This window comes from Leucoraja erinacea, chromosome 7 (assembly GCF_028641065.1).
Source record: "Leucoraja erinacea ecotype New England chromosome 7, Leri_hhj_1, whole genome shotgun sequence".
Classification (NCBI taxonomy): Eukaryota; Metazoa; Chordata; class Chondrichthyes; order Rajiformes; family Rajidae; genus Leucoraja; species Leucoraja erinaceus.
Window position 1 is genome coordinate 34,224,259 of NC_073383.1, and position 7,639 is coordinate 34,231,897.

Here is a 7,639-nt window from a genome sequence, read left to right on the forward strand (position 1 = left end):
GCTAGACCAATATGCTTTGTAATGTTGAGCAGCTTTCAGTGTAGAAAGGAACACAAATGAAATGTCAAATGACCATGCAGCTGCAATTCTTTGATTACATAAAGAATTTGAAGTTTGGTGACAAATTAATATTGAATGTGTACGATTCAATGTGTGCAGTTTGCAGACTTGTGGCAACCTTGGTTTTCTTTTTCCATTCAGTCCCGCAAACTCGGTGAGAGTTTAAAATAAAAATGTCCATAGTGGCAATATGACACTATATTATTACAACCTGGTGCTGACACAAATTCTCAAATATAATAAATGGAATTCTGAGTATTATAATTCCACTAAAAGATATTTTGACATCACTTAAAAACAGTGGGGAAATGTAGCAATTGTTATACCATACTAATGGTAATCAGCTGAAGTTGGTTAACTAATGATCTCTTTTAGTTCCTTCAGATTAAGTTATTTGATCTTCCATGGGGATTTCTTTATATCCATAAATCTGGGTTCATGTTGTAATGAAACTGTTCTGTTAAACAAGGATTTTGTACCAGAGCCAATCTGTGGTACTGAATGTGTGTGAAGTGCTTTTAAATATCTGATGCAAAATTAACATTAAAATTCAGCAAAGGCTATTTTGTTTCATGTTTCTCCTTATTTGATGTCATTTTCATTTTATTTGGGCCATGCTTAAACAAGAGTTTCTTCTTTGTAATCTTGACTAAGCAAAGACTACTTGGATCAAAATGCAAGAACAGTCCAAGTTGCCTCTTGGGTGAAACCTGTATTTTAGATTGTCTTGTATACTACATAACATGCTGATTTTATTGAATAGGCTAGTCGGGCTGCAGGCTTGCATCAAGGGTGGCTTGTGTTAACTGCCTACAATATTAAGTTCTGGAGATGTGTAAAAAGGAAAAGATTAGTAAAGACAAATGCGGGTCCTTTACAATCGGAGACAGGTGAATTTATAATGCAAAACAAGGTAATGGCAGAACAGTTTAACAAATACTTTGTTTGTGTCTTCTTTAGTGAAGATTGAACCAATCTCCCAGAAATACTAGGGGACCGGGGATCTAGTGGGAGGGAGGAACTGAAGGGTATCCACATTAGTCAGGAAATGGTGTTAGGTAAACTGTTGGGACTGAAGGCAGATAAATCCCCAGGGCCTGATGGTCTGCATCCCACGGTACTCAAGGAGGTGGCCCTAGAAATCGTGGATGCATTGGTGATCATTTTCCAATGTTCTCTCGAATCTGGATCAGTTCCTGTGGACTGGAGGGTAGCCAATGTAACCCCACTTTTTAAGAAAGGAGGGAGAGAGAAAACGGGGAATTATAGACCAGTTAGCCGTACTTCAGTAGTGGGAAAGATGCTCGAGTCGATTATTACACATGTTATAGGAGCACATTTGGAAAGCAGTGACAGGATCGATCAAAGTCGGCATGGATTTATGAAGGGGAAATCATGCTTGACTAATCTTTTGGATTTTTTTTTTAGGATGTAACCGATTGAATGGACAAGGGAGAGCCAGTGGATGTGGTGTATCTGGACTTTCAAAAAGCATTTGACAAGGTCCCACACAAGAGATTGGTGTGCAAAATGAAAGCATATGGTGTTGGGGGTAGGGTATTGACATGGATAGAGAACTAGTTGGCAGACAAGCAAAGAGTAGGAATTAACGGGTCCTTTTCACAATGGTGGGGTGCCACAAGGCTTGGTTCTGGGACCTCAGTTATTTACAATATTAGCGATTTTGAGGAGGGAATTAAATGTGACATCTCCAAGTTTGCGGATGACACAAAGTTGGGTGGCAGTATGAGCTGCGATGAGGATGCTATGAGGCTGCAGGGTGACTTGGATAGGTTGGGTGAGTGGGCAGATGCAGTATAATGTGGATAAATATAAGGTTATCCACTTTGGTGGCAAGAACAGGAAGGCAGATTATTATCTGAATGGCATCAGATTGGGGAAAGGGGAGGAGCAACGAGACCTGGGTGTGCTTGTGCATCAGTCACTGAAAGTAAGCATGTAGGTACAGCAGCCAGTGAAAATAGCTAATGGCATGTTGGCCTTCATTGCGAGAGGATTTGAGTTTAGGAGCAAGGAGGTCCTACTGCAGTTGTACAGGGCCCTAGTGAGACTGCACCTGGAGTATTGTGTGCAATTTTGGTCTCTTAATTTGAGGAAGGACATTATTACTGTTGATGGAGTGCAGCGTAGGTTCACCAGGTTAATTCCCGTGATGGCGGAACTATCATATGATGAAAGAATGGGTCAACTGGGCTTCTATTCACTGGAATTTAGAAGGATCAGAGGGGACCGTATAGAAACATATAAAATTCTTAAAGGATTGGACAGGCTAGAAGAAGGAGAAATGTTCCTGATGTTGGGGGAGTCCAGAACCAGGGATCACAGTTTAAGAATAAGGGGTAGGCCATTTAGGACTGAGATGAGGAAAGACCTCTTCACCCAGAGAGTTGTAAATCTGTGCAATTCTCTGCCACAGAAGGCAGTGGATTCCAATTCACTGGATATTTTCAAGAGAGAGTTAGATTTGGCTCTTTGGGCTAAAGGACTCAAGGGATATGGGTGGAAAAAGCAGGAACGGAGTACTGATTTTAGATAATCAGCCATGATCATATTGAATGGCAGTGCTGGCTCGAAGGGCCGAATGGCCTACTCCTGCACCTATGACTCTCTAATTCCAAGTCTGCCCATTTCAAGACCCATTTAAGATCAAATCACCCTCACATTTTTACATTCATATTTTGTACATGGTCTGCCACTCTACCTGGTATCAACTTAATTGAATCTTACAGCCATGAACTGAATTAATGAGTGAGGACAACTATTTTTGAATGAAAAGCAAGAAACAGCATGTGTGGCAGAAAGTATATATACATTAAAACATTTTGATTTACAAAACCTAAATCTCAGATTTAAAAATTAGTAGTTGACCATGCATCAGTTATCTATAGATATTCTTCCGTATTTGTGATGTCTAGAGATCGGAGTTCTATTACATTAAATTTTGGGTTGTTTCTATGCTGTCTCTCCTTACTCCCTTTTCACCTATTTTTTCTTCCTTTGCCTATTTTATTCAAAGTATTACATCTGTTTGATTTTTATACTGGTGAGATAACGCTTCAATGCAATGTCACTGAATCTAAAGATTTCACATGCTTTCTCGTTGCTTCACATAATTTTGGTCGTGATTTAAACTTAAGATCAGTTTAAAATTCTGCCATAGAAGAACATTTTGCTTTTCCAATGCATCTATCTGTAATACCACAAATTGTGCAAAATAATTCTTTTGTAGGTGGGTGTGGGATCCAATTTGGTGACATTAAGCTACAAATTAAGCTGAATGATCAAATATTGTTACTCTGAGGGAGGAATATTGGCAGGGATATCAATTGTGCACCCTGCTTTAAAATGAATTGCTGCACTTTTTATTCAGATAGGCAGGTGAGTCTTCTGCTGAAGATGCATCACAATCTTAATATAGCAGTAATTTGTACCATTATTCATGCTTCGTATGGCATTAAAATCTACACGGCCATGGTAATGCAGCAATCTGTTTGATACCTTAAGTTTTTTGTAACGTTGGTTCAAGCATAAATGTTAGCAGGGACACTGAGAATTTGTGTTTCACAAGTAATATCACCTGCATCATCTCATACAACCTTGCTACACTGAATTCCTCATCCTGATGACTTAAAGTTTTGGCGTGAAAGTTGAACACAATGTGAAGTGAAAATGCACAACTGCCAAAGACATGTTTCAATGGTGGAAAGTAATAGATTTGAGTTGAGCTGAAAATGACCCTTTCAGTCATCAGTAGTCTTTCTGATATTGTGGCTATTCCTCTGATAGGGAATACCATTACGGTGCCAATATGATCTGGACTAGGTGAACTCGCCATTGTCTAATGTGGTCTAATCTTCATTGTCTTGTAGACTGTTAGTGATGGCACCTCTGTAGCTCTGCGCACTGGCTTCCTGAGTAAATTTACTTTCTGGTCTCTGCTCCGTTGCAGTTCTCACAACTCTTCCTGTTCACTGATGGGATACTTTTGGATTCCCTTTTGTATTTACTACTTTTCATTTTCCCCATGAATGTTCTGTAAACAACCTCCAAACTACATAGACTTGGGGGCATTGTTTTTGTCTTTATACCATTTTTGTTTTATTTAAAACTTTTTGTTTATTTTGATGTTTACAGAGTACTATGTTTATGTTTTGCTGCTGCAAGTAAGAATTCCATTGATCCTTTTCAGGATATATGACAATAAAACGCTCTCGTCTTTTGGCACTGATGTTGACAATCTGGTGCCTGTCATATGTTTGAAAAGCCCTTCAAAATGTGCTAATTCGCCCAAATTGGTAATTTAATTTCTCTCCTCAGGTGATACCTAAATTGCTGTGTGTCCCTATGATGTGCTCTTTTCCACCTCCATTTTTTCCCACCTCTATTGTTTTGGTCACCAAGGGAGCTTTAATAACTGCGATCCACACACATATACACACACACTCACACTCACACACAATAGACAATAGGTGCAGGAGTAGGCCATTCGGCCCTTCGAACAAGCACCACCATTCAATGTGATCATGGCCGATCATCCACAATCAGTACCCCCTTCTCCCCATATCCCTTGACTCCGCTATCTTTAAGAGCTCTGTCTAGCTCTCTTGAAGCACCCAGAGTGCCAGCCTCCACTGCCCTCTGAGGCAGAGAATTCCACAGACTCACAACTCTGTGAATTTTTTTTTTCCTCATCTCTGTTCTAAATGGCTTACCCCTTATTCTTAAACTGTGGCCCCTGGTTCTGGACTCCCCCAACATCGGGAACATGTTTCCTGCCTCTTGCGTGTCCAAACCTTTAATAATCTTATATGTTTCAATAAGATCCCCTCTCCTAAATTCTAGAGTATACAAGTCCAGTCGCTCCATTCAATCAACATATGACAGTTCCACCATCCTGGGAATTAACCTGGTGAACCTACTCTGCACTCCCTCAGACTCTATTTTAGCAGAAGCATCTCCATCTTGCAATACTTTGCAAATGTTGATTTCAGTTTTTCTGGACAAATCCCTTTCATTCCCACTGCAATTGGTTCTTCTGCAGCCGAGTATTTTTTTCCCCTTAGAGTGAGTGGTCTGTTTGTTTTCCCATAACTATTCTACACTTTGATATTTAATTACTGGTTCCTACGTGCTGGCTCCCCTTGACCAATTTCCCAGAGCCAATTCCAATGTTCCTCATTGGAGTAGAGACTTCTGAACAAGAGGTTCACCTGATCACACTGCTTCGACCTTGTGCTGTTCATTTCCCAGCCTATATTTTCACTGTACTACTTTTACACATGTTTGCAAATTCCTTGCTATTGTTTTCCGTCTTCTGGTTAGGACCAATGGAAAATCATAACCCTGTAATCACATCGTTATTTATCTGTATTGCCAGTTAGATTATTTCAGAACATTGTTTCTCTGCAATTTCTATTTAATACATTCGGCCACTACCCAACCCTCAACCATAATTTGGTGATATTGCCTGAGCACTTTGTTTTCAGGAATATTCCTGCCCTTCTCCAGCCCATTCGGTGTAATATCCATGATATTGTAATCCTCATTATACCTGCAATTTAAATACCAATACTGAAACACTAATCACATTTTACTCAAAAGTACTTCTACACTCTCACAGCCACTCCCATCTAGCTATTTCTTGTTCTGGGTCCAATTTCTCTCCTAATTCTCCTTTGACCCATTTTCTCCTTTTTGATACTATCTACATGTACTCCTCTACAACAACATTTTTCATAAGGACATTGGATCTGGTCCAGTGCGGGTGCAATCCACCTGGTTTGTACCTGTGTCACCCAGTGCAGGATTGGTTCCATTGCCCCGGAATCTCCAGCCCATCCAGCCATACATTTCCCCCAAGTTGTATTCTCACTTATATGTGGCTCGGGAATGATCAGGAAATGGCCACCTGTTGTGGTCTTCCTCCTTAATCTCCTTAATCTTCCTCCTTAAACATCCATGTTTGATTAATGACCAGAACACTTCAATGGGTGAGCAGGTGACAGAGGCCAGGTTATTTTAAATGGAAGGGAGGGGGTGAAGAGGGAGTTGACATCATTGGAGCTATGGTTCCATTTCACTGTCCAGATGTCTGTACCGACCTCCAGGTTCCCCCACTTTCAGCACCACCCTGCAGTGCTGGGTCTCACTGGTGCTTCAAGTGGCCTTTCGACGAGACGATCAGGCACTTGTTTCATGAACTCAGTGCGTGTCCCAGCATCACCCCCTTGCCACCGCGCTTTCCTCAATCTAAATGCCACCCAGATGATGTAGGGAGCTCTACCCATTACCTAATGTGTGAGTAAAGCACTCGAACTACGGGAATGCAGCTTTTTCATGGATCGCATTCTCTGATCCATAAACAAGGCACGCCCAAGTATTTCTGTAACAATGTAAACTCACTGTATGACCCCGCCTATAGCATGCACCTCTACACACTCCTCGCCCTGTGATCCCTGTGTACATTATTATTGGCTGCATTGTGGCTGCAAGGTTTTTCCTGATTACTCTTTTTAATAGAAACCTCTTCAACATGTGCTTGATTGCTCATTTACGAGCTAATTCCCTCAATGATCTGCCATCTACTGGCAACTCTGGCTGTGTCTCAGTCTGAGCAAGGACTAAAGGGCCTGTCCCACTTTGCGATTTTTTCCGGTGACTGCGAGCGTCAGTGACTGACGCCTGTAAAACCGTCACGTTGTACGACATACACGCTGACGTATGCTGTCCTGCGGGTGACACCCGGTTAGGCTTTGGGTCGGGGTTAGGCACCACAGATAGGCTGTAAAATATTCTTCCTTCAATGCATGGATTTTTACACATTAATATATTAAAATTACAATAAAATCAATTGTGCAAATGAAAAGATGTCTGAGTCGTTCAGTTTTATTTACAGATGTATTGGTCCGCTTCCAGATCCAATCACTGTCTCTAACTTTTCACAGGGATGGATTCAGTGAGTGTAGACTGAACACCACTCCCGCCCCCATCCCTCCCTCCCCCCCCCCATCCCCTCCTACCCTTCTCCACCCCCCCCCCCCCACCCTTCTCCCCCCCCCCCTTCTTCCACTCCCCCCCTCTTCTCCACTCCCCTTCATCCCCTTCTCCCCCTCTCTCTTCTCCCCTTCTCCACCCCCCCCTCACATCCCCTTCTTCCCCCTCTCCCTTCGCCCAGCCTGCGACCAGCAATTCCCACCCCCCCACTATCCCACACACGCTAGGGACAATTTATACAAACTTGTGCGCCTTTGGAGTGCGGGAGGAAACCCGCAGGCTCACTGTTCTGTCATTTACTGGCGGCTCTGCCGATGGGGAATGGTGACAGGTTCACCCACACAACACTTGACATTTTGAAGTTATTCTACATTATATAGTAAATGCTCATGATATTTAAGGAGGTATTGTTTCATACTTTTGCTACAATATAGAAGGAGACCGGTCCATCGAGTATCAGCTCTCAGCTCTCGGAGCAATCCCATTCCCCACCTCGTTTCCTGCAACCTGCTCTCTCCCACCTGCCCATGAACTTTGCCCTAGTTCTCCCGCTACCCACCCACAC